The following is a 24,186-nucleotide window of genomic DNA, read 5'->3' as shown; positions in this document are numbered from 1 at the left end:
ATTGCATGCCCTATTCTTGGTGCACGCGATATGGCAAACAGCATGTCGAAAAAGGGTTATGCGAGACTACTGAAGAAAGTTAAGAACCAATTTCTAAACAGCCTTAGTTTGGACAAGCCGACCACATACTATTAATCGAAATTGAGACTTTTTCCCATGATAAATAGCTGCGCTTGCAGAAGAAGCCCTAGGATGTCAATTACAAGAGCTTCAATCTCCTCTCCACACTGCACTGGCATAGCGTTGGACCGATCAGCCTCTACATATGAGCATGGTCCCCATTAAGCTGAGAAAGTACCTATTGTGCACTAGGAGGTTTGAAAGCCCCTTAGAGTCGACCTTGCATGATGATGTGTCGCTTTGTGGTTAGATGCTACCCTCTGAAAGTGACGCCCTGCGTGGCCAGGTTCTGTAGTGTAGTGGTTATCACATTCGCCTAACATGTGAACGGTCCCTGGTTCGAAACCAGGCAGAAACACTGTTGCTGTCCATTATTATCTGCACAGTCAGCCTGGTTAGAGTGTCTTGTAAAAGGTGTTGTCTCAGTTCTAACAATGAGAAAGGCAACACTTTTGGTTTTAGTACTACAAAGTTCCATAAAGATCTTCTCATCCCAAAGCCCTTTAGGAGTAATCTTCCGTGACTGTTTTATTCACTTTGCTGGGAAGCTACGCTCTGAAGAAGTTTGTCAAAGTGGCCGGTTTCTGTGGTGTAGCGGTTATCACGTTCGCCTCACACGCGAAAGGTCCCTGGTTCGAAACCAGGCAGAAACACTCTTGTTGTTATTTTAAGATGACATGCACACTCAAGTTGTGTCAGTGGGTTGACTAAGTTCTTACGAATGCTTGCTCAGTAAAACAACCTGAAATCACAGAATGGCACAAATAGACAAAAGAGACAAAAAAACAAAAGATTACGCCAGGGTAGTCGCTGAATAAAGGCTGTGTGTCTTTGACAGAGCGGACGATTAAGTCAAGTCAAGTCAAGTCAAGTCAAGTGGCTTTTATTGTCATTTCTACTATACACAGTGGTACACAGTACACAGTAGAAACGAGATAACGTTCCTCCAGAACCAAGGTGCTACAAAACAGCACAAACTATGTAAAGTGCATCGAGTTCAACCTAGTGTAAACAGTGCAGATGAAAAACAGTACAGACAGACAGTGTAGACGGACAACACAAAATAACACAGGACAGGACAAAAAACCTAAGATAGTGCCGACCAGTAAACCTATTGTATACTATTTTACAGTACAGTACAGTCAAGTGTGCCAAAGGTACAAAAAAAGCAGCATGTAAACAGTATAGTGCATTTGAATGTCCGGCATGTATACAGTTCAATTGCAGTGGAATGATTACTGGCTAAAGTTGGAATAGTCGTCGTTCAATTTCAGTTTTGACTATCTGTTGAGGAGTCCCTTTCCTGCATTGCATTCCCTATTCTTGGTGCACGCGATATGGCAAACAGCATGTCGAAAAAGGGTTATGCGAGACTACTGAAGAAAGTTAAGAACCAATTTCTAAACAGCCTTTGTTTGGACAAGCCGACCACGACCACGATAAATAGCTGCACTTGCAGCAGCAGCCCTAGGATGTCAATTACAAGAGCTTCAATCTCCTCTCCACACTGCACTGGCATAGCGTTGGACCGATCAGCCTCTACATATGAGCATGGTCCCCATTAAGCTGAGAAAGTACCTATTGTGCACTAGGAGGTTTGAAAGCCCCTTAGAGTCGACCTTGCATGATGATGTGTCGCTTTGTGGTTAGATGATACCCTCTGAAAGTGCCACTCTACGTGGCCAGTTTCTGTAGTGTAGTGGTTATCACATTCGCCTAACACGCGAAAGGTCCCTGGTTCGAAACCAGGCAGAAACACTGTTGCTGTCCATTATTATCTGCACAGTCAGCCTGGTTGGAGTGTCTTGTAAAAGGGGTTGTCTCAGTTCTAACAATGAGAAAGGCAACACTTTTGGTTTTAGTACTACAAAGTTCCATAAAGATCTTGTCATCCCAAAGCCCCTTAGGAGTAATCTTCCGCGACTGTTTTATTCACTTTGCTGGGAAGCTACGCTCTTAAGAAGTTTGTCAAGGTGGCCGGTTTCTGTGGTGTAGCGGTTATCACGTTCGCCTCACACGCGAAAGGTCCCTGGTTCGAAACCAGGCAGAAACACTCTTGTTGTTATTTTAAGATGACATGCACACTCAAGCTGTGTCAGTGGGTTGACTAAGTTCTTACGAATGCTTGCTCAGTAAAACAACCTGAAATCACAGAATGGCACAAATAGACAAAAGAGACAAAAAAACAAAAGATTACGCCAGGGTAGTCGCTGAATAAAGGCTGTGTGTCTTTGACAGAGCGGACGATAAAGTCAAGTCAAGTCAAGTGGCTTTTATTGTCATTTCTATTATACACAGTGGTACACAGTACACAGTAGAAACGAGATAACGTTCCTCCAGAACCAAGGTGCTACAAAACAACACAAGCTATGTAAAGTGCATCGAGTTCAACCTAGTGCAAACAGTGCAGATGAAAAACAGTAATGACAGACAGTGTAGATGGACAACACAAAATAACACAGGACAGGACACAAAACCTAAGACAGTGCCGACCAGTAAACCTATTGTATACTATTTTACAGTACAGTACAGTCAAGTGTGCCAAAGGTGCAAAAAAAGCAGCATGTAAACAGTATACTGCATTTGAATGTCCGGCATGTATAAAGTGCAATTGCAGTGGAATGATTACTGGCTAAAGTTGCAATAGTCGTCGTTCAATTTCAGTGTTGACTATCTGTTGAGGAGTCCCTTTCCTGCATTGCATGCCCTATTCTTGGTGCACGCGATATGGCAAACAGCATGTCGAAAAAGGGTTATGCGAGACTACTGAAGAAAGTTAAGAACCAATTTCTAAACAGCCTTAGTTTGGACAAGCCGACCACATACTATTAATCGAAATTGAGACTTTTTCCCATGATAAATAGCTGCGCTTGCAGAAGAAGCCCTAGGATGTCAATTACAAGAGCTTCAATCTCCTCTCCACACTGCACTGGCATAGCGTTGGACCGATCAGCCTCTACATATGAGCATGGTCCCCATTAAGCTGAGAAAGTACCTATTGTGCACTAGGAGGTTTGAAAGCCCCTTAGAGTCGACCTTGCATGATGATGTGTCGCTTTGTGGTTAGATGCTACCCTCTGAAAGTGACGCCCTGCGTGGCCAGGTTCTGTAGTGTAGTGGTTATCACATTCGCCTAACATGCGAACGGTCCCTGGTTCGAAACCAGGCAGAAACACTGTTGCTGTCCATTATTATCTGCACAGTCAGCCTGGTTAGAGTGTCTTGTAAAAGGTGTTGTCTCAGTTCTAACAATGAGAAAGGCAACACTTTTGGTTTAAGTACTACAAAGTTCCATAAAGATCTTCTCATCCCAAAGCCCCTTAGGAGTAATCTTCCGTGACTGTTTTATTCACTTTGCTGGGAAGCTACGCTCTGAAGAAGTTTGTCAAAGTGGCCGGTTTCTGTGGTGTAGCGGTTATCACGTTCGCCTCACACGCGAAAGGTCCCTGGTTCGAAACCAGGCAGAAACACTCTTGTTGTTATTTTAAGATGACATGCACACTCAAGCTGTGTCAGTGGGTTGACTAAGTTCTTACGAATGCTTGCTCAGTAAAACAACCTGAAATCACAGAATGGCACAAATAGACAAAAGAGACAAAAAAACAAAAGATTACGCCAGGGTAGTCGCTGAATAAAGGCTGTGTGTCTTTGACAGAGCGGACGATTAAGTCAAGTCAAGTCAAGTGGCTTTTATTGTCATTTCTATTATACACAGTGGTACACAGTAGAAACGAGATAACGTTCCTCCAGAACCAAGGTGCTACAAAACAACACAAGCTATGTAAAGTGCATCGAGTTCAACCTAGTGCAAACAGTGCAGATGAAAAACAGTAATGACAGACAGTGTAGATGGACAACACAAAATAACACAGGACAGGACACAAAACCTAAGACAGTGCCGACCAGTAAACCTATTGTATACTATTTTACAGTACAGTACAGTCAAGTGTGCCAAAGGTGCAAAAAAAGCAGCATGTAAACAGTATACTGCATTTGAATGTCCGGCATGTATAAAGTGCAATTGCAGTGGAATGATTACTAGCTAAAGTTGCAATAGTCGTCGTTCAATTTCAGTTTTGACTATCTGTTGAGGAGTCCCTTTCCTGCATTGCATTCCCTATTCTTGGTGCACGCGATATGGCAAACAGCATGTCGAAAAAGGGTTATGCGAGACTACTGAAGAAAGTTAAGAACCAATTTCTAAACAGCCTTTGTTTGGACAAGCCGACCACGACCACGATAAATAGCTGCACTTGCAGCAGCAGCCCTAGGATGTCAATTACAAGAGTCTCAATCTCCTCTCCACACTGCACTGGCATAGCGTTGGACCGATCAGCCTCTACATATGAGCATGGTCCCCATTAAGCTGAGAAAGTACCTATTGTGCACTAGGAGGTTTGAAAGCCCCTTAGAGTCGACCTTGCATGATGATGTGTCGCTTTGTGGTTAGATGCTACCCTCTGAAAGTGCCACCCTACGTGGCCAGTTTCTGTAGTGTAGTGGTTATCACATTCGCCTAACACGCGAAAGGTCCCTGGTTCGAAACCAGGCAGAAACACTGTTGCTGTCCATTATTATCTGCACAGTCAGCCTGGTTGGAGTGTCTTGTAAAAGGGGTTGTCTCAGTTCTAACAATGAGAAAGGCAACACTTTTGGTTTTAGTACTACAAAGTTCCATAAAGATCTTGTCATCCCAAAGCCCCTTAGGAGTAATCTTCCGCGACTGTTTTATTCACTTTGCTGGGAAGCTACGCTCTGAAGAAGTTTGTCAAAGTGGCCGGTTTCTGTGGTGTAGCGGTTATCACGTTCGCCACACACGCGAAAGGTCCCTGGTTTGAAACCAGGCAGAAACACTCTTGTTGTTATTTTAAGATGACATGCACACTCAAGCTGTGTCAGTGGGTTGACTAAGTTCTTACGAATGCTTGCTCAGTAAAACAACCTGAAATCACAGAATGGCACAAATAGACAAAAGAGACAAAAAAACAAAAGATTACGCCAGGGTAGTCGCTGAATAAAGGCTGTGTGTCTTTGACAGAGCGGACGATTAAGTCAAGTCAATTCAAGTGGCTTTTATTGTCATTTCTATTATACACAGTGGTACACAGTACACAGTAGAAACGAGATAACGTTCCTCCAGAACCAAGGTGCTACAAAACAACACAAGCTATGTAAAGTGCATCGAGTTCAACCTAGTGCAAACAGTGCAGATGAAAAACAGTAATGACAGACAGTGTAGATGGACAACACAAAATAACACAGGACAGGACACAAAACCTAAGACAGTGCCGACCAGTAAACCTATTGTGTACTATTTTACAGTACAGTACAGTCAAGTGTGCCAAAGGTACAAAAAAAGCAGCATGTAAACAGTATAGTGCATTTGAATGTCCGGCATGTATACAGTTCAATTGCAGTGGAATGATTACTGGCTAAAGTTGCAATAGTCGTCGTTCAATTTCAGTTTTGACTATCTGTTGAGGAGTCCCTTTCCTGCATTGCATTCCCTATTCTTGGTGCACGCGATATGGCAAACAGCATGTCGAAAAAGGGTTATGCGAGACTACTGAAGAAAGTTAAGAACCAATTTCTAAACAGCCTTTGTTTGGACAAGCCGACCACGACCACGATAAATAGCTGCACTTGCAGCAGCAGCCCTAGGATGTCAATTACAAGAGCTTCAATCTCCTCTCCACACTGCACTGGCATAGCGTTGGACCGATCAGCCTCTACATATGAGCATGGTCCCCATTAAGCTGAGAAAGTACCTATTGTGCACTAGGAGGTTTGAAAGCCCCTTAGAGTCGACCTTGCATGATGATGTGTCGCTTTGTGGTTAGATGCTACCCTCTGAAAGTGCCACTCTACGTGGCCAGTTTCTGTAGTGTAGTGGTTATCACATTCGCCTAACACGCGAAAGGTCCCTGGTTCGAAACCAGGCAGAAACACTGTTGCTGTCCATTATTATCTGCACAGTCAGCCTGGTTGGAGTGTCTTGTAAAAGGGGTTGTCTCAGTTCTAACAATGCGAAAGGCAACACTTTTGGTTTTAGTACTACAAAGTTCCATAAAGATCTTGTCATCCCAAAGCCCCTTAGAAGTAATCTTCCGCGACTGTTTTATTCACTTTGCTGGGAAGCTACGCTCTGAAGAAGTTTGTGAAAGTGGCCGGTTTCTGTGGTGTAGCGGTTATCACGTTCGCCTCACACGCGAAAGGTCCCTGGTTCGAAACCAGGCAGAAACACTATTGTTGTTATTTTAAGATGACATGCACTCTCAAGCTGTGTCAGTGGGTTGACCAATTTCTTACGAATGCTTGCTCAGTAAAACAAACTGAAATCACAGAATGGTACAAATAGACAAAAGAGACAAAAAAACAAAAGATTACGCCAGGGTAGTCGCTGAATAAAGGCTGTGTGTTTTTGACAGAGCGCACGATTAAGTCAAGTCAAGTCAAGTCAAGTCAAGTGGCTTTTATTGTCATTTCTACTATACACAGTGGTACACAGTACACAGTAGAAACGAGATAACGTTCCTCCAGAACCAAGGTGCTACAAAACAACACAAACTATGTAAAGTGCATCGAGTTCAACCTAGTGTAAACAGTGCAGATGAAAAACAGTACAGACAGACAGTGTAGACGGACAACACAAAATAACACAGGACAGGACAAAAAACCTAAGATAGTGCCGACCAGTAAACCTATTGTATACTATTTTACAGTACAGTACAGTCAAGTGTGCCAAAGGTACAAAAAAAGCAGCATGTAAACAGTATAGTGCATTTGAATGTCCGGCATGTATACAGTGCAATTGCAGTGGAATGATTACTGGCTAAAGTTGCAATAGTCGTCGTTCAATTTCAGTTTTGACTATCTGTTGAGGAGTCCCTTTCCTGCATTGCATTCCCTATTCTTGGTGCACGCGATATGGCAAACAGCATGTCGAAAAAGGGTTATGCGAGACTACTGAAGAAAGTTAAGAACCAATTTCTAAACAGCCTTAGTTTGGACAAGCCGACCACATACTATTAATCGAAATAGAGAATTTCTCCCATGATAAATAGCTGCACTTGCAGCAGCAGCCCTAGGATGTCAATTACAAGAGCTTCAATCTCCTCTCCACACTGCACTGGCATAGCGTTGGACCGATCAGCCTCTACATATGAGCATGGTCCCCATTAAGCTGAGAAAGTACCTATTGTGCACTAGGAGGTTTGAAAGCCCCTTAGAGTCGACCTTGCATGATGATGTGTCGCTTTGTGGTTAGATGCTACCCTCTGGAATTGACACCCTACGTGGCCGGTTTCTGTGGTGTAGCGGTTATCACGTTTGCCTCACACGCGAAAGGTCCCTGGTTCGAAACCAGGCAGAAACACGGTTGCTGTCTATTATTATCTGCACAGTCAGCCTGGTTGGAGTGTCTTGTAAAAGGGGTTGTCTCAGTTCTAACAATGAGAAAGGCAACACTTTTGGTTTTAGTACTACAAAGTTCCATAAAGATCTTCTCATCCCAAAGCCCCTTAGGAGTAATCTTCCGTGACTGTTTTATTCACTTTGCTGGGAAGCTACGCTCTGAAGAAGTTTGTCAAAGTGGCCGGTTTCTGTGGTGTAGCGGTTATCACGTTGCCTCACACGCGAAAGGTCCCAGGTTCGAAACCAGGCAGAAACACTCTTGTTGTTATTTTAAGATGACATGCACACTCAAGCTGTGTCAGTGGGTTGACTAAGTTCTTACGAATGCTTGCTCAGTAAAACAACCTGAAATCACAGAATGGCACAAATAGACAAAAGAGACAAAAAAACAAAAGATTACGCCAGGGTAGTCGCTGAATAAAGGCTGTGTGTCTTTGACAGAGCGGACGATTAAGTCAAGTCAAGTCAAGTGGCTTTTATTGTCATTTCTATTATACACAGTGGTACACAGTACACAGTAGAAACGAGATAACGTTCCTCCAGAACCAAGGTGCTACAAAACAACACAAGCTATGTAAAGTGCATCGAGTTCAACCTAGTGCAAACAGTGCAGATGAAAAACAGTAATGACAGACAGTGTAGATGGACAACACAAAATAACACAGGACAGGACACAAAACCTAAGACAGTGCCGACCAGTAAACCTATTGTATACTATTTTACAGTACAGTACAGTCAAGTGTGCCAAAAGTGCAAAAAAAGCAGCATGTAAACAGTATACTGCATTTGAATGTCCGGCATGTATAAAGTGCAATTGCAGTGGAATGATTACTAGCTAAAGTTGCAATAGTCGTCGTTCAATTTTAGTGTTGACTATCTGTTGAGGAGTCCCTTTCCTGCATTGCATGCCCTATTCTTGGTGCACGCGATATGGCAAACAGCATGTCGAAAAAGGGTTATGCGAGACTACTGAAGAAAGTTAAGAACCAATTTCTAAACAGCCTTAGTTTGGACAAGCCGACCACATACTATTAATCGAAATTGAGACTTTCTCCCATGATAAATAGCTGCGCTTGCAGAAGCAGCCCTAGGATGTCAATTACAAGAGCTTCAATCTCCTCTCCACACTGCACTGGCATAGCGTTGGACCGATCAGCCTCTACATATGAGCATGGTCCCCATTAAGCTGAGAAAGTACCTAATGTGCACTAGGAGGTTTGAAAGCCCCTTAGAGTCGACCTTGCATGATGATGTGTCACTTTGTGGTTAGATGCTACCCTCTGGAATTGACACCCTACGTGGCCAGTTTCTGTAGTGTAGTGGTTATCACATTCGCCTAACATGCGAAATGTCCCTGGTTCGAAACCAGGCAGAAACACTGTTGCTGTCAGTGCACCGTCAGCCTGGTTGGAGTGTCTTGTAAAAGGGGTTGTCTCAGTTCTAACAATGCGAAAGGCAACACTTTTGGTTTTAGTACTACAAAGTTCCATAAAGATCTTGTCATCCCAAAGCCCCTTAGAAGTAATCTTCCGCGACTGTTTTATTCACTTTGCTGGGAAGCTACGCTCTGAAGAAGTTTGTCAAAGTGGCCGGTTTCTGTGGTGTAGCGGTTATCACGTTCGCCTCACACGCGAAAGGTCCCTGGTTTGAAACCAGGCAGAAACACTATTGTTGTTATTTTAAGATGACATGCACACTCAAGCTGTGTCAGTGGGTTGACTAAGTTCTTACGAATGCTTGCTCAGTAAAACAACCTGAAATCACAGAATGGCACAAATAGACAAAAGAGACAAAAAAACAAAAGATTACGCCAGGGTAGTCGCTGAATAAAGACTGTGTGTCTTTGTCAGAGCGGACGATTAAGTCAAGTCAAGTCAAGTCAAGTCAAGTGGCTTTTATTGTCATTTCTACTATACACAGTGGTACACAGTACACAGTAGAAACGAGATAACGTTCTTCCAGAACCAAGGTGTTACAAAACAACACAAACTATGTAAAGTGCATCGAGTTCAACCTAGTGTAAACAGTGCAGATGAAAAACAGTATAGACAGACAGTGTAGACGGACAACACAAAATAACACAGGACAGGACAAAAAACCTAAGACAGTGCCGACCAGTAAACCTATTGTATACTATTTTACAGTACAGTACAGTCAAGTGTGCCAAAGGTACAAAAAAAGCAGCATGTAAACAGTATAGTGCATTTGAATGTCTGGCATGTATACAGTGCAATTGCAGTGGAATGATTACTGGCTAAAGTTGCAATAGTCGTCGTTCAATTTCAGTTTTGACTATCTGTTGAGGAGTCCCTTTCCTGCATTGCATTCCCTATTCTTGGTGCACGCGATATGGCAAACAGCATGTCGAAAAAGGGTTATGCGAGACTACTGAAGAAAGTTAAGAACCAATTTCTAAACAGCCTTTGTTTGGACAAGCCGACCACGACCACGATAAATAGCTGCACTTGCAGCAGCAGCCCTAGGATGTCAATTACAAGAGCTTCAATCTCCTCTCCACACTGCACTGGCATAGCGTTGGACCGATCAGCCTCTACATATGAGCATGGTCCCTATTAAGCTGAGAAAGTACCTATTGTGCACTAGGAGGTTTGAAAGCCCCTTAGAGTCGACCTTGCATGATGATGTGTCGCTTTGTGGTTAGATGCTACCCTCTGGAATTGACACCCCTACGTGGCCAGTTTCTGTAGTGTAGTGGTTATCACATTCGCCTAACACGCGAAAGGTCCCTGGTTCGAAACCAGGCAGAAACACTGTTGCTGTCTATTATTATCTGCACAGTCAGCCTGGTTGGAGTGTCTTGTAAAAGGGGTTGTCTCAGTTCTAACAATGCGAAAGGCAACACTTTTGGTTTTAGTACTACAAAGTTCCATAAAGATCTTGTCATCCCAAAGCCCCTTAGAAGTAATCTTCCGCGACTGTTTTATTCACTTTGCTGGGAAGCTACGCTCTGAAGAAGTTTGTCAAAGTGGCCGGTTTCTTTGGTGTAGCGGTTATCACGTTTGCCTCACACGCGAAAGGTCCCTGGTTCGAAACCAGGCAGAAACACTATTGTTGTTATTTTAAGATGATATGCACACTCAAGCTGTGTCAGTGGGTTGACTAAGTTCTTACGAATGCTTGCTCAGTAAAACAACCTGAAATCACAGAATGGCACAAATAGACAAAAGAGACAAAAAAACAAAAGATTACGCCAGGGTAGTCGCTGAATAAAGGCTGTGTGTCTTTGACAGAGCGGACGATTAAGTCAAGTCAAGTCAAGTCAAGTCAAGTGGCTTTTATTGTCATTTCTACTATACACAGTGGTACACAGTACACAGTAGAAACGAGATAACGTTCCTCCAGAACCAAGGTGCTACAAAACAACACAAACTATGTAAAGTGCATCGAGTTCAACCTAGTGTAAACAGTGCAGATGAAAAACAGTACAGACAGACAGTGTAGACGGACAACACAAAATAACACAGGACAGGACAAAAAACCTAAGATAGTGCCGACCAGTAAACCTATTGTATACTATTTTACAGTACAGTACAGTCAAGTGTGCCAAAGTTACAAAAAAAGCAGCATGTAAACAGTATAGTGCATTTGAATGTCCGGCATGTATACAGTTCAATTGCAGTGGAATGATTACTGGCTAAAGTTGCAATAGTCGTCGTTCAATTTCAGTGTTGACTATCTGTTGAGGAGTCCCTTTCCTGCATTGCATGCCCTATTCTTGGTGCACGCGATATGGCAAACAGCATGTCGAAAAAGGGTTATGCGAGACTACTGAAGAAAGTTAAGAACCAATTTCTAAACAGCCTTAGTTTGGACAAGCCGACCACATACTATTAATCGAAATTGAGACTTTCTCCCATGATAAATAGCTGCGCTTGCAGAAGCAGCCCTAGGATGTCAATTACAAGAGCTTCAATCTCCTCTCCACACTGCACTGGCATAGCGTTGGACCGATCAGCCTCTACATATGAGCATGGTCCCCATTAAGCTGAGAAAGTACCTAATGTGCACTAGGAGGTTTGAAAGCCCCTTAGAGTCGACCTTGCATGATGATGTGTCACTTTGTGGTTAGATGCTACCCTCTGGAATTGACACCCTACGTGGCCAGTTTCTGTAGTGTAGTGGTTATCACATTCGCCTAACATGCGAAATGTCCCTGGTTCGAAACCAGGCAGAAACACTGTTGCTGTCAGTGCACCGTCAGCCTGGTTGGAGTGTCTTGTAAAAGGGGTTGTCTCAGTTCTAACAATGCGAAAGGCAACACTTTTGGTTTTAGTACTACAAAGTTCCATAAAGATCTTGTCATCCCAAAGCCCCTTAGAAGTAATCTTCCGCGACTGTTTTATTCACTTTGCTGGGAAGCTACGCTCTGAAGAAGTTTGTCAAAGTGGCCGGTTTCTTTGGTGTAGCGGTTATCACGTTTGCCTCACACGCGAAAGGTCCCTTGTTCGAAACCAGGCAGAAACACTATTGTTGTTATTTTAAGATGACATGCACACTCAAGCTGTGTCAGTGGGTTGACTAAGTTCTTACGAATGCTTGCTCAGTAAAACAACCTGAAATCACAGAATGGCACAAATAGACAAAAGAGACAAAAAAACAAAAGATTACGCCAGGGTAGTCGCTGAATAAAGGCTGTGTGTCTTTGACAGAGCGGACGATTAAGTCAAGTCAGGTCAAGTCAAGTCAAGTGGCTTTTATTGTCATTTCTACTATACACAGTGGTACACAGTACACAGTAGAAACGAGATAACATTCCTCCAGAACCAAGGTGCTACAAAACAACACAAACTATGTAAAGTGCATCGAGTTCAACCTAGTGTAAACAGTGCAGATGAAAAACAGTACAGACAGACAGTGTAGACGGACAACACAAAATAACACAGGACAGGACAAAAAACCTAAGATAGTGCCAACCAGTAAACCTATTGTATACTATTTTACAGTACAGTACAGTCAAGTGTGCCAAAGGTACAAAAAAAGCAGCATGTAAACAGTATAGTGCATTTGAATGTCCGGCATGTATACAGTGCAATTGCAGTGGAATGATTACTGGCTAAAGTTGCAATAGTCGTCGTTCAATTTCAGTTTTGACTATCTGTTGAAGAGTCCCTTTCCTGCATTACATTCCCTATTCTTGGTGCACGCGATATGGCAAACAGCATGTCGAAAAAGGGTTATGCGAGACTACTGAAGAAAGTTAAGAACCAATTTCTAAACAGCCTTTGTTTGGACAAGCCGACCACGACCACGATAAATAGCTGCACTTGCAGCAGCAGCCCTAGGATGTCAATTACAAGAGTCTCAATCTCCTCTCCACACTGCACTGGCATAGCGTTGGACCGATCAGCCTCTACATATGAGCATGGTCCCCATTAAGCTGAGAAAGTACCTATTGTGCACTAGGAGGTTTGAAAGCCCCTTAGAGTCGACCTTGCATGATGATGTGTCGCTTTGTGGTTAGATGCTACCCTCTGAAAGTGCCACCCTACGTGGCCAGTTTCTGTAGTGTAGTGGTTATCACATTCGCCTAACACGCGAAAGGTCCCTGGTTCGAAACCAGGCAGAAACACTGTTGCTGTCCATTATTATCTGCACAGTCAGCCTGGTTGGAGTGTCTTGTAAAAGGGGTTGTCTCAGTTCTAACAATGAGAAAGGCAACACTTTTGGTTTTAGTACTACAAAGTTCCATAAAGATCTTGTCATCCCAAAGCCCCTTAGGAGTAATCTTCCGCGACTGTTTTATTCACTTTGCTGGGAAGCTACGCTCTGAAGAAGTTTGTCAAAGTGGCCGGTTTCTGTGGTGTAGCGGTTATCACGTTCGCCACACACGCGAAAGGTCCCTGGTTTGAAACCAGGCAGAAACACTATTGTTGTTATTTTAAGATGACATGCACACTCAAGCTGTGTCAGTGGGTTGACTAAGTTCTTACGAATGCTTGCTCAGTAAAACAACCTGAAATCACAGAATGGCACAAATAGACAAAAGAGACAAAAAAACAAAAGATTACGCCAGGGTAGTCGCTGAATAAAGGCTGTGTGTCTTTGACAGAGCGGACGATTAAGTCAAGTCAATTCAAGTGGCTTTTATTGTCATTTCTATTATACACAGTGGTACACAGTACACAGTAGAAACGAGATAACGTTCCTCCAGAACCAAGGTGCTACAAAACAACACAAGCTATGTAAAGTGCATCGAGTTCAACCTAGTGCAAACAGTGCAGATGAAAAACAGTAATGACAGACAGTGTAGATGGACAACACAAAATAACACAGGACAGGACACAAAACCTAAGACAGTGCCGACCAGTAAACCTATTGTGTACTATTTTACAGTACAGTACAGTCAAGTGTGCCAAAGGTACAAAAAAAGCAGCATGTAAACAGTATAGTGCATTTGAATGTCCGGCATGTATACAGTTCAATTGCAGTGGAATGATTACTGGCTAAAGTTGCAATAGTCGTCGTTCAATTTCAGTTTTGACTATCTGTTGAGGAGTCCCTTTCCTGCATTGCATTCCCTATTCTTGGTGCACGCGATATGGCAAACAGCATGTCGAAAAAGGGTTATGCGAGACTACTGAAGAAAGTTAAGAACCAATTTCTAAACAGCCTTTGTTTGGACAAGCCGACCACGACCACGATAAATAGCTGCACTTGCAGCAGCAGCCCTAGGATGTCAATTACAAGAGCTTCAATCTCCTCTCCACACTGCACTGGCATAGCGTTGGACCGATCAGCCTCTACATATGAGCATGGTCCCCATTAAGCTGAGAAAGTACCTATTGTGCACTAGGAGGTTTGAAAGCCCCTTAGAGTCGACCTTGCATGATGATGTGTCGCTTTGTGGTTAGATGCTACCCTCTGAAAGTGCCACTCTACGTGGCCAGTTTCTGTAGTGTAGTGGTTATCACATTCGCCTAACACGCGAAAGGTCCCTGGTTCGAAACCAGGCAGAAACACTGTTGCTGTCCATTATTATCTGCACAGTCAGCCTGGTTGGAGTGTCTTGTAAAAGGGGTTGTCTCAGTTCTAACAATGAGAAAGGCAACACTTTTGGTTTTAGTACTACAAAGTTCCATAAAGATCTTGTCATCCCAAAGCCCCTTAGGAGTAATCTTCCGCGACTGTTTTATTCACTTTGCTGGGAAGCTACGCTCTTAAGAAGTTTGTCAAGGTGGCCGGTTTCTGTGGTGTAGCGGTTATCACGTTCGCCTCACACGCGAAAGGTCCCTGGTTCGAAACCAGGCAGAAACACTCTTGTTGTTATTTTAAGATGACATGCACACTCAAGCTGTGTCAGTGGGTTGACTAAGTTCTTACGAATGCTTGCTCAGTAAAACAACCTGAAATCACAGAATGGCACAAATAGACAAAAGAGACAAAAAAACAAAAGATTACGCCAGGGTAGTCGCTGAATAAAGGCTGTGTGTCTTTGACAGAGCGGACGATAAAGTCAAGTCAAGTCAAGTGGCTTTTATTGTCATTTCTATTATACACAGTGGTACACAGTACACAGTAGAAACGAGATAACGTTCCTCCAGAACCAAGGTGCTACAAAACAACACAAGCTATGTAAAGTGCATCGAGTTCAACCTAGTGCAAACAGTGCAGATGAAAAACAGTAATGACAGACAGTGTAGATGGACAACACAAAATAACACAGGACAGGACACAAAACCTAAGACAGTGCCGACCAGTAAACCTATTGTATACTATTTTACAGTACAGTACAGTCAAGTGTGCCAAAGGTGCAAAAAAAGCAGCATGTAAACAGTATACTGCATTTGAATGTCCGGCATGTATAAAGTGCAATTGCAGTGGAATGATTACTGGCTAAAGTTGCAATAGTCGTCGTTCAATTTCAGTGTTGACTATCTGTTGAGGAGTCCCTTTCCTGCATTGCATGCCCTATTCTTGGTGCACGCGATATGGCAAACAGCATGTCGAAAAAGGGTTATGCGAGACTACTGAAGAAAGTTAAGAACCAATTTCTAAACAGCCTTAGTTTGGACAAGCCGACCACATACTATTAATCGAAATTGAGACTTTTTCCCATGATAAATAGCTGCGCTTGCAGAAGAAGCCCTAGGATGTCAATTACAAGAGCTTCAATCTCCTCTCCACACTGCACTGGCATAGCGTTGGACCGATCAGCCTCTACATATGAGCATGGTCCCCATTAAGCTGAGAAAGTACCTATTGTGCACTAGGAGGTTTGAAAGCCCCTTAGAGTCGACCTTGCATGATGATGTGTCGCTTTGTGGTTAGATGCTACCCTCTGAAAGTGACGCCCTGCGTGGCCAGGTTCTGTAGTGTAGTGGTTATCACATTCGCCTAACATGTGAACGGTCCCTGGTTCGAAACCAGGCAGAAACACTGTTGCTGTCCATTATTATCTGCACAGTCAGCCTGGTTAGAGTGTCTTGTAAAAGGTGTTGTCTCAGTTCTAACAATGAGAAAGGCAACACTTTTGGTTTTAGTACTACAAAGTTCCATAAAGATCTTCTCATCCCAAAGCCCTTTAGGAGTAATCTTCCGTGACTGTTTTATTCACTTTGCTGGGAAGCTACGCTCTGAAGAAGTTTGTCAAAGTGGCCGGTTTCTGTGGTGTAGCGGTTATCACGTTCGCCTCACACGCGAAAGGTCCCTGGTTCGAAACCAGGCAGAAACACTCTTGTTGTTATTTTAAGATGACATGCACACTCAAGTTGTGTCAGTGGGTTGACTAAGTTCTTACGAATGCTTGCTCAGTAAAACAACCTGAAATCACAGAATGGCACAAATAGACAAAAGAGACAAAAAAACAAAAGATTACGCCAGGGTAGTCGCTGAATAAAGGCTGTGTGTCTTTGACAGAGCGGACGATTAAGTCAAGTCAAGTCAAGTCAAGTCAAGTGGCTTTTATTGTCATTTCTACTATACACAGTGGTACACAGTACACAGTAGAAACGAGATAACGTTCCTCCAGAACCAAGGTGCTACAAAACAGCACAAACTATGTAAAGTGCATCGAGTTCAACCTAGTGTAAACAGTGCAGATGAAAAACAGTACAGACAGACAGTGTAGACGGACAACACAAAATAACACAGGACAGGACAAAAAACCTAAGATAGTGCCGACCAGTAAACCTATTGTATACTATTTTACAGTACAGTACAGTCAAGTGTGCCAAAGGTACAAAAAAAGCAGCATGTAAACAGTATAGTGCATTTGAATGTCCGGCATGTATACAGTTCAATTGCAGTGGAATGATTACTGGCTAAAGTTGGAATAGTCGTCGTTCAATTTCAGTTTTGACTATCTGTTGAGGAGTCCCTTTCCTGCATTGCATTCCCTATTCTTGGTGCACGCGATATGGCAAACAGCATGTCGAAAAAGGGTTATGCGAGACTACTGAAGAAAGTTAAGAACCAATTTCTAAACAGCCTTTGTTTGGACAAGCCGACCACGACCACGATAAATAGCTGCACTTGCAGCAGCAGCCCTAGGATGTCAATTACAAGAGCTTCAATCTCCTCTCCACACTGCACTGGCATAGCGTTGGACCGATCAGCCTCTACATATGAGCATGGTCCCCATTAAGCTGAGAAAGTACCTATTGTGCACTAGGAGGTTTGAAAGCCCCTTAGAGTCGACCTTGCATGATGATGTGTCGCTTTGTGGTTAGATGATACCCTCTGAAAGTGCCACTCTACGTGGCCAGTTTCTGTAGTGTAGTGGTTATCACATTCGCCTAACACGCGAAAGGTCCCTGGTTCGAAACCAGGCAGAAACACTGTTGCTGTCCATTATTATCTGCACAGTCAGCCTGGTTGGAGTGTCTTGTAAAAGGGGTTGTCTCAGTTCTAACAATGAGAAAGGCAACACTTTTGGTTTTAGTACTACAAAGTTCCATAAAGATCTTGTCATCCCAAAGCCCCTTAGGAGTAATCTTCCGCGACTGTTTTATTCACTTTGCTGGGAAGCTACGCTCTTAAGAAGTTTGTCAAGGTGGCCGGTTTCTGTGGTGTAGCGGTTATCACGTTCGCCTCACACGCGAAAGGTCCCTGGTTCGAAACCAGGCAGAAACACTCTTGTTGTTATTTTAAGATGACATGCACACTCAAGCTGTGTCAGTGGGTTGACTAAGTTCTTACGAATGCTTGCTCAGTAAAACAACCTGAAATCACAGAATGGCACAAATAGACAAAAGAGACAAAAAAACAAAAGATTACGCCAGGGTAGTCGCTGAATAAAGGCTGTGTGTCTTTGACAGAGCGGACGATAAAGTCAAGTCAAGTCAAGTGGCTTTTATTGTCATTTCTATTATACACAGTGGTACACAGTACACAGTAGAAACGAGATAACGTTCCTCCAGAACCAAGGTGCTACAAAACAACACAAGCTATGTAAAGTGCATCGAGTTCAACCTAGTGCAAACAGTGCAGATGAAAAACAGTAATGACAGACAGTGTAGATGGACAACACAAAATAACACAGGACAGGACACAAAACCTAAGACAGTGCCGACCAGTAAACCTATTGTATACTATTTTACAGTACAGTACAGTCAAGTGTGCCAAAGGTGCAAAAAAAGCAGCATGTAAACAGTATACTGCATTTGAATGTCCGGCATGTATAAAGTGCAATTGCAGTGGAATGATTACTGGCTAAAGTTGCAATAGTCGTCGTTCAATTTCAGTGTTGACTATCTGTTGAGGAGTCCCTTTCCTGCATTGCATGCCCTATTCTTGGTGCACGCGATATGGCAAACAGCATGTCGAAAAAGGGTTATGCGAGACTACTGAAGAAAGTTAAGAACCAATTTCTAAACAGCCTTAGTTTGGACAAGCCGACCACATACTATTAATCGAAATTGAGACTTTTTCCCATGATAAATAGCTGCGCTTGCAGAAGAAGCCCTAGGATGTCAATTACAAGAGCTTCAATCTCCTCTCCACACTGCACTGGCATAGCGTTGGACCGATCAGCCTCTACATATGAGCATGGTCCCCATTAAGCTGAGAAAGTACCTATTGTGCACTAGGAGGTTTGAAAGCCCCTTAGAGTCGACCTTGCATGATGATGTGTCGCTTTGTGGTTAGATGCTACCCTCTGAAAGTGACGCCCTGCGTGGCCAGGTTCTGTAGTGTAGTGGTTATCACATTCGCCTAACATGCGAACGGTCCCTGGTTCGAAACCAGGCAGAAACACTGTTGCTGTCCATTATTATCTGCACAGTCAGCCTGGTTAGAGTGTCTTGTAAAAGGTGTTGTCTCAGTTCTAACAATGAGAAAGGCAACACTTTTGGTTTAAGTACTACAAAGTTCCATAAAGATCTTCTCATCCCAAAGCCCCTTAGGAGTAATCTTCCGTGACTGTTTTATTCACTTTGCTGGGAAGCTACGCTCTGAAGAAGTTTGTCAAAGTGGCCGGTTTCTGTGGTGTAGCGGTTATCACGTTCGCCTCACACGCGAAAGGTCCCTGGTTCGAAACCAGGCAGAAACACTCTTGTTGTTATTTTAAGATGACATGCACACTCAAGCTGTGTCAGTGGGTTGACTAAGTTCTTACGAATGCTTGCTCAGTAAAACAACCTGAAATCACAGAATGGCACAAATAGACAAAAGAGACAAAAAAACAAAAGATTACGCCAGGGTAGTCGCTGAATAAAGGCTGTGTGTCTTTGACAGAGCGGACGATTAAGTCAAGTCAAGTCAAGTGGCTTTTATTGTCATTTCTATTATACACAGTGGTACACAGTAGAAACGAGATAACGTTCCTCCAGAACCAAGGTGCTACAAAACAACACAAGCTATGTAAAGTGCATCGAGTTCAACCTAGTGCAAACAGTGCAGATGAAAAACAGTAATGACAGACAGTGTAGATGGACAACACAAAATAACACAGGACAGGACACAAAACCTAAGACAGTGCCGACCAGTAAACCTATTGTATACTATTTTACAGTACAGTACAGTCAAGTGTGCCAAAGGTGCAAAAAAAGCAGCATGTAAACAGTATACTGCATTTGAATGTCCGGCATGTATAAAGTGCAATTGCAGTGGAATGATTACTAGCTAAAGTTGCAATAGTCGTCGTTCAATTTCAGTTTTGACTATCTGTTGAGGAGTCCCTTTCCTGCATTGCATTCCCTATTCTTGGTGCACGCGATATGGCAAACAGCATGTCGAAAAAGGGTTATGCGAGACTACTGAAGAAAGTTAAGAACCAATTTCTAAACAGCCTTTGTTTGGACAAGCCGACCACGACCACGATAAATAGCTGCACTTGCAGCAGCAGCCCTAGGATGTCAATTACAAGAGTCTCAATCTCCTCTCCACACTGCACTGGCATAGCGTTGGACCGATCAGCCTCTACATATGAGCATGGTCCCCATTAAGCTGAGAAAGTACCTATTGTGCACTAGGAGGTTTGAAAGCCCCTTAGAGTCGACCTTGCATGATGATGTGTCGCTTTGTGGTTAGATGCTACCCTCTGAAAGTGCCACCCTACGTGGCCAGTTTCTGTAGTGTAGTGGTTATCACATTCGCCTAACACGCGAAAGGTCCCTGGTTCGAAACCAGGCAGAAACACTGTTGCTGTCCATTATTATCTGCACAGTCAGCCTGGTTGGAGTGTCTTGTAAAAGGGGTTGTCTCAGTTCTAACAATGAGAAAGGCAACACTTTTGGTTTTAGTACTACAAAGTTCCATAAAGATCTTGTCATCCCAAAGCCCCTTAGGAGTAATCTTCCGCGACTGTTTTATTCACTTTGCTGGGAAGCTACGCTCTGAAGAAGTTTGTCAAAGTGGCCGGTTTCTGTGGTGTAGCGGTTATCACGTTCGCCACACACGCGAAAGGTCCCTGGTTTGAAACCAGGCAGAAACACTCTTGTTGTTATTTTAAGATGACATGCACACTCAAGCTGTGTCAGTGGGTTGACTAAGTTCTTACGAATGCTTGCTCAGTAAAACAACCTGAAATCACAGAATGGCACAAATAGACAAAAGAGACAAAAAAACAAAAGATTACGCCAGGGTAGTCGCTGAATAAAGGCTGTGTGTCTTTGACAGAGCGGACGATTAAGTCAAGTCAATTCAAGTGGCTTTTATTGTCATTTCTATTATACACAGTGGTACACAGTACACAGTAGAAACGAGATAACGTTCCTCCAGAACCAAGGTGCTACAAAACAACACAAGCTATGTAAAGTGCATCGAGTTCAACCTAGTGCAAACAGTGCAGATGAAAAACAGTAATGACAGACAGTGTAGATGGACAACACAAAATAACACAGGACAGGACACAAAACCTAAGACAGTGCCGACCAGTAAACCTATTGTGTACTATTTTACAGTACAGTACAGTCAAGTGTGCCAAAGGTACAAAAAAAGCAGCATGTAAACAGTATAGTGCATTTGAATGTCCGGCATGTATACAGTTCAATTGCAGTGGAATGATTACTGGCTAAAGTTGCAATAGTCGTCGTTCAATTTCAGTTTTGACTATCTGTTGAGGAGTCCCTTTCCTGCATTGCATTCCCTATTCTTGGTGCACGCGATATGGCAAACAGCATGTCGAAAAAGGGTTATGCGAGACTACTGAAGAAAGTTAAGAACCAATTTCTAAACAGCCTTTGTTTGGACAAGCCGACCACGACCACGATAAATAGCTGCACTTGCAGCAGCAGCCCTAGGATGTCAATTACAAGAGCTTCAATCTCCTCTCCACACTGCACTGGCATAGCGTTGGACCGATCAGCCTCTACATATGAGCATGGTCCCCATTAAGCTGAGAAAGTACCTATTGTGCACTAGGAGGTTTGAAAGCCCCTTAGAGTCGACCTTGCATGATGATGTGTCGCTTTGTGGTTAGATGCTACCCTCTGAAAGTGCCACTCTACGTGGCCAGTTTCTGTAGTGTAGTGGTTATCACATTCGCCTAACACGCGAAAGGTCCCTGGTTCGAAACCAGGCAGAAACACTGTTGCTGTCCATTATTATCTGCACAGTCAGCCTGGTTGGAGTGTCTTGTAAAAGGGGTTGTCTCAGTTCTAACAATGCGAAAGGCAACACTTTTGGTTTTAGTACTACAAAGTTCCATAAAGATCTTGTCATCCCAAAGCCCCTTAGAAGTAATCTTCCGCGACTGTTTTATTCACTTTGCTGGGAAGCTACGCTCTGAAGAAGTTTGTGAAAGTGGCCGGTTTCTGTGGTGTAGCGGTTATCACGTTCGCCTCACACGCGAAAGGTCCCTGGTTCGAAACCAGGCAGAAACACTATTGTTGTTATTTTAAGATGACATGCACTCTCAAGCTGTGTCAGTGGGTTGACCAATTTCTTACGAATGCTTGCTCAGTAAAACAAACTGAAATCACAGAATGGTACAAATAGACAAAAGAGACAAAAAAACAAAAGATTACGCCAGGGTAGTCGCTGAATAAAGGCTGTGTGTTTTTGACAGAGCGCACGATTAAGTCAAGTCAAGTCAAGTCAAGTCAAGTGGCTTTTATTGTCATTTCTACTATACACAGTGGTACACAGTACACAGTAGAAACGAGATAACGTTCCTCCAGAACCAAGGTGCTACAAAACAACACAAACTATGTAAAGTGCATCGAGTTCAACCTAGTGTAAACAGTGCAGATGAAAAACAGTACAGACAGACAGTGTAGACGGACAACACAAAATAACACAGGACAGGACAAAAAACCTAAGATAGTGCCGACCAGTAAACCTATTGTATACTATTTTACAGTACAGTACAGTCAAGTGTGCCAAAGGTACAAAAAAAGCAGCATGTAAACAGTATAGTGCATTTGAATGTCCGGCATGTATACAGTGCAATTGCAGTGGAATGATTACTGGCTAAAGTTGCAATAGTCGTCGTTCAATTTCAGTTTTGACTATCTGTTGAGGAGTCCCTTTCCTGCATTGCATTCCCTATTCTTGGTGCACGCGATATGGCAAACAGCATGTCGAAAAAGGGTTATGCGAGACTACTGAAGAAAGTTAAGAACCAATTTCTAAACAGCCTTAGTTTGGACAAGCCGACCACATACTATTAATCGAAATAGAGAATTTCTCCCATGATAAATAGCTGCACTTGCAGCAGCAGCCCTAGGATGTCAATTACAAGAGCTTCAATCTCCTCTCCACACTGCACTGGCATAGCGTTGGACCGATCAGCCTCTACATATGAGCATGGTCCCCATTAAGCTGAGAAAGTACCTATTGTGCACTAGGAGGTTTGAAAGCCCCTTAGAGTCGACCTTGCATGATGATGTGTCGCTTTGTGGTTAGATGCTACCCTCTGGAATTGACACCCTACGTGGCCGGTTTCTGTGGTGTAGCGGTTATCACGTTTGCCTCACACGCGAAAGGTCCCTGGTTCGAAACCAGGCAGAAACACGGTTGCTGTCTATTATTATCTGCACAGTCAGCCTGGTTGGAGTGTCTTGTAAAAGGGGTTGTCTCAGTTCTAACAATGAGAAAGGCAACACTTTTGGTTTTAGTACTACAAAGTTCCATAAAGATCTTCTCATCCCAAAGCCCCTTAGGAGTAATCTTCCGTGACTGTTTTATTCACTTTGCTGGGAAGCTACGCTCTGAAGAAGTTTGTCAAAGTGGCCGGTTTCTGTGGTGTAGCGGTTATCACGTTGCCTCACACGCGAAAGGTCCCAGGTTCGAAACCAGGCAGAAACACTCTTGTTGTTATTTTAAGATGACATGCACACTCAAGCTGTGTCAGTGGGTTGACTAAGTTCTTACGAATGCTTGCTCAGTAAAACAACCTGAAATCACAGAATGGCACAAATAGACAAAAGAGACAAAAAAACAAAAGATTACGCCAGGGTAGTCGCTGAATAAAGGCTGTGTGTCTTTGACAGAGCGGACGATTAAGTCAAGTCAAGTCAAGTGGCTTTTATTGTCATTTCTATTATACACAGTGGTACACAGTACACAGTAGAAACGAGATAACGTTCCTCCAGAACCAAGGTGCTACAAAACAACACAAGCTATGTAAAGTGCATCGAGTTCAACCTAGTGCAAACAGTGCAGATGAAAAACAGTAATGACAGACAGTGTAGATGGACAACACAAAATAACACAGGACAGGACACAAAACCTAAGACAGTGCCGACCAGTAAACCTATTGTATACTATTTTACAGTACAGTACAGTCAAGTGTGCCAAAAGTGCAAAAAAAGCAGCATGTAAACAGTATACTGCATTTGAATGTCCGGCATGTATAAAGTGCAATTGCAGTGGAATGATTACTAGCTAAAGTTGCAATAGTCGTCGTTCAATTTTAGTGTTGACTATCTGTTGAGGAGTCCCTTTCCTGCATTGCATGCCCTATTCTTGGTGCACGCGATATGGCAAACAGCATGTCGAAAAAGGGTTATGCGAGACTACTGAAGAAAGTTAAGAACCAATTTCTAAACAGCCTTAGTTTGGACAAGCCGACCACATACTATTAATCGAAATTGAGACTTTCTCCCATGATAAATAGCTGCGCTTGCAGAAGCAGCCCTAGGATGTCAATTACAAGAGCTTCAATCTCCTCTCCACACTGCACTGGCATAGCGTTGGACCGATCAGCCTCTACATATGAGCATGGTCCCCATTAAGCTGAGAAAGTACCTA

General features: G+C 43.2%; 31 non-coding genes across 31 annotated transcripts; all 31 read left to right on the top strand.

The window, feature by feature from the left end:
• Positions 1-405: 405 nt before the first annotated feature.
• trnav-aac (transfer RNA valine (anticodon AAC)) lies at positions 406-478 on the top strand. The gene has a single exon. It is a non-coding gene; the product is annotated as a tRNA-Val (tRNA).
• A 222-nt stretch (positions 479-700) lies between these two features.
• On the top strand, positions 701-773 carry trnav-cac (transfer RNA valine (anticodon CAC)). Its single transcript has one exon. It is a non-coding gene; the product is annotated as a tRNA-Val (tRNA).
• Positions 774-1,805: 1,032 nt separating this feature from the next.
• On the top strand, positions 1,806-1,878 carry trnav-aac (transfer RNA valine (anticodon AAC)). The gene has a single exon. It is a non-coding gene; the product is annotated as a tRNA-Val (tRNA).
• Positions 1,879-2,100: 222 nt separating this feature from the next.
• trnav-cac (transfer RNA valine (anticodon CAC)) lies at positions 2,101-2,173 on the top strand. The gene has a single exon. It is a non-coding gene; the product is annotated as a tRNA-Val (tRNA).
• Positions 2,174-3,222: 1,049 nt separating this feature from the next.
• Positions 3,223-3,295, top strand: trnav-aac (transfer RNA valine (anticodon AAC)). Its single transcript has one exon. It is a non-coding gene; the product is annotated as a tRNA-Val (tRNA).
• A 222-nt stretch (positions 3,296-3,517) lies between these two features.
• trnav-cac (transfer RNA valine (anticodon CAC)) lies at positions 3,518-3,590 on the top strand. Its single transcript has one exon. It is a non-coding gene; the product is annotated as a tRNA-Val (tRNA).
• A 1,015-nt stretch (positions 3,591-4,605) lies between these two features.
• Positions 4,606-4,678, top strand: trnav-aac (transfer RNA valine (anticodon AAC)). The gene has a single exon. It is a non-coding gene; the product is annotated as a tRNA-Val (tRNA).
• Positions 4,679-4,900: 222 nt separating this feature from the next.
• On the top strand, positions 4,901-4,973 carry trnav-cac (transfer RNA valine (anticodon CAC)). The gene has a single exon. It is a non-coding gene; the product is annotated as a tRNA-Val (tRNA).
• A 1,022-nt stretch (positions 4,974-5,995) lies between these two features.
• trnav-aac (transfer RNA valine (anticodon AAC)) lies at positions 5,996-6,068 on the top strand. The gene has a single exon. It is a non-coding gene; the product is annotated as a tRNA-Val (tRNA).
• Positions 6,069-6,290: 222 nt separating this feature from the next.
• On the top strand, positions 6,291-6,363 carry trnav-cac (transfer RNA valine (anticodon CAC)). Its single transcript has one exon. It is a non-coding gene; the product is annotated as a tRNA-Val (tRNA).
• Positions 6,364-7,422: 1,059 nt separating this feature from the next.
• On the top strand, positions 7,423-7,495 carry trnav-cac (transfer RNA valine (anticodon CAC)). The gene has a single exon. It is a non-coding gene; the product is annotated as a tRNA-Val (tRNA).
• Positions 7,496-8,838: 1,343 nt separating this feature from the next.
• trnav-aac (transfer RNA valine (anticodon AAC)) lies at positions 8,839-8,911 on the top strand. The gene has a single exon. It is a non-coding gene; the product is annotated as a tRNA-Val (tRNA).
• A 214-nt stretch (positions 8,912-9,125) lies between these two features.
• Positions 9,126-9,198, top strand: trnav-cac (transfer RNA valine (anticodon CAC)). The gene has a single exon. It is a non-coding gene; the product is annotated as a tRNA-Val (tRNA).
• A 1,033-nt stretch (positions 9,199-10,231) lies between these two features.
• Positions 10,232-10,304, top strand: trnav-aac (transfer RNA valine (anticodon AAC)). Its single transcript has one exon. It is a non-coding gene; the product is annotated as a tRNA-Val (tRNA).
• A 222-nt stretch (positions 10,305-10,526) lies between these two features.
• Positions 10,527-10,599, top strand: trnav-cac (transfer RNA valine (anticodon CAC)). Its single transcript has one exon. It is a non-coding gene; the product is annotated as a tRNA-Val (tRNA).
• A 1,059-nt stretch (positions 10,600-11,658) lies between these two features.
• On the top strand, positions 11,659-11,731 carry trnav-aac (transfer RNA valine (anticodon AAC)). The gene has a single exon. It is a non-coding gene; the product is annotated as a tRNA-Val (tRNA).
• Positions 11,732-13,050: 1,319 nt separating this feature from the next.
• Positions 13,051-13,123, top strand: trnav-aac (transfer RNA valine (anticodon AAC)). Its single transcript has one exon. It is a non-coding gene; the product is annotated as a tRNA-Val (tRNA).
• A 222-nt stretch (positions 13,124-13,345) lies between these two features.
• On the top strand, positions 13,346-13,418 carry trnav-cac (transfer RNA valine (anticodon CAC)). The gene has a single exon. It is a non-coding gene; the product is annotated as a tRNA-Val (tRNA).
• Positions 13,419-14,440: 1,022 nt separating this feature from the next.
• Positions 14,441-14,513, top strand: trnav-aac (transfer RNA valine (anticodon AAC)). Its single transcript has one exon. It is a non-coding gene; the product is annotated as a tRNA-Val (tRNA).
• Positions 14,514-14,735: 222 nt separating this feature from the next.
• trnav-cac (transfer RNA valine (anticodon CAC)) lies at positions 14,736-14,808 on the top strand. The gene has a single exon. It is a non-coding gene; the product is annotated as a tRNA-Val (tRNA).
• Positions 14,809-15,857: 1,049 nt separating this feature from the next.
• On the top strand, positions 15,858-15,930 carry trnav-aac (transfer RNA valine (anticodon AAC)). The gene has a single exon. It is a non-coding gene; the product is annotated as a tRNA-Val (tRNA).
• A 222-nt stretch (positions 15,931-16,152) lies between these two features.
• On the top strand, positions 16,153-16,225 carry trnav-cac (transfer RNA valine (anticodon CAC)). Its single transcript has one exon. It is a non-coding gene; the product is annotated as a tRNA-Val (tRNA).
• A 1,032-nt stretch (positions 16,226-17,257) lies between these two features.
• Positions 17,258-17,330, top strand: trnav-aac (transfer RNA valine (anticodon AAC)). The gene has a single exon. It is a non-coding gene; the product is annotated as a tRNA-Val (tRNA).
• Positions 17,331-17,552: 222 nt separating this feature from the next.
• On the top strand, positions 17,553-17,625 carry trnav-cac (transfer RNA valine (anticodon CAC)). Its single transcript has one exon. It is a non-coding gene; the product is annotated as a tRNA-Val (tRNA).
• A 1,049-nt stretch (positions 17,626-18,674) lies between these two features.
• trnav-aac (transfer RNA valine (anticodon AAC)) lies at positions 18,675-18,747 on the top strand. The gene has a single exon. It is a non-coding gene; the product is annotated as a tRNA-Val (tRNA).
• A 222-nt stretch (positions 18,748-18,969) lies between these two features.
• Positions 18,970-19,042, top strand: trnav-cac (transfer RNA valine (anticodon CAC)). Its single transcript has one exon. It is a non-coding gene; the product is annotated as a tRNA-Val (tRNA).
• A 1,015-nt stretch (positions 19,043-20,057) lies between these two features.
• On the top strand, positions 20,058-20,130 carry trnav-aac (transfer RNA valine (anticodon AAC)). The gene has a single exon. It is a non-coding gene; the product is annotated as a tRNA-Val (tRNA).
• Positions 20,131-20,352: 222 nt separating this feature from the next.
• On the top strand, positions 20,353-20,425 carry trnav-cac (transfer RNA valine (anticodon CAC)). The gene has a single exon. It is a non-coding gene; the product is annotated as a tRNA-Val (tRNA).
• A 1,022-nt stretch (positions 20,426-21,447) lies between these two features.
• trnav-aac (transfer RNA valine (anticodon AAC)) lies at positions 21,448-21,520 on the top strand. Its single transcript has one exon. It is a non-coding gene; the product is annotated as a tRNA-Val (tRNA).
• A 222-nt stretch (positions 21,521-21,742) lies between these two features.
• trnav-cac (transfer RNA valine (anticodon CAC)) lies at positions 21,743-21,815 on the top strand. The gene has a single exon. It is a non-coding gene; the product is annotated as a tRNA-Val (tRNA).
• A 1,059-nt stretch (positions 21,816-22,874) lies between these two features.
• Positions 22,875-22,947, top strand: trnav-cac (transfer RNA valine (anticodon CAC)). Its single transcript has one exon. It is a non-coding gene; the product is annotated as a tRNA-Val (tRNA).
• Positions 22,948-24,186: the final 1,239 nt, after the last annotated feature.

Source organism: Channa argus, unplaced genomic scaffold (genome assembly GCF_033026475.1).
Source record: "Channa argus isolate prfri unplaced genomic scaffold, Channa argus male v1.0 Contig106, whole genome shotgun sequence".
Taxonomy (NCBI): Eukaryota; Metazoa; Chordata; class Actinopteri; order Anabantiformes; family Channidae; genus Channa; species Channa argus.
Note: the sequence above shows the minus strand (reverse complement) of the source record. Positions and strands in the feature narration are given on the sequence as shown.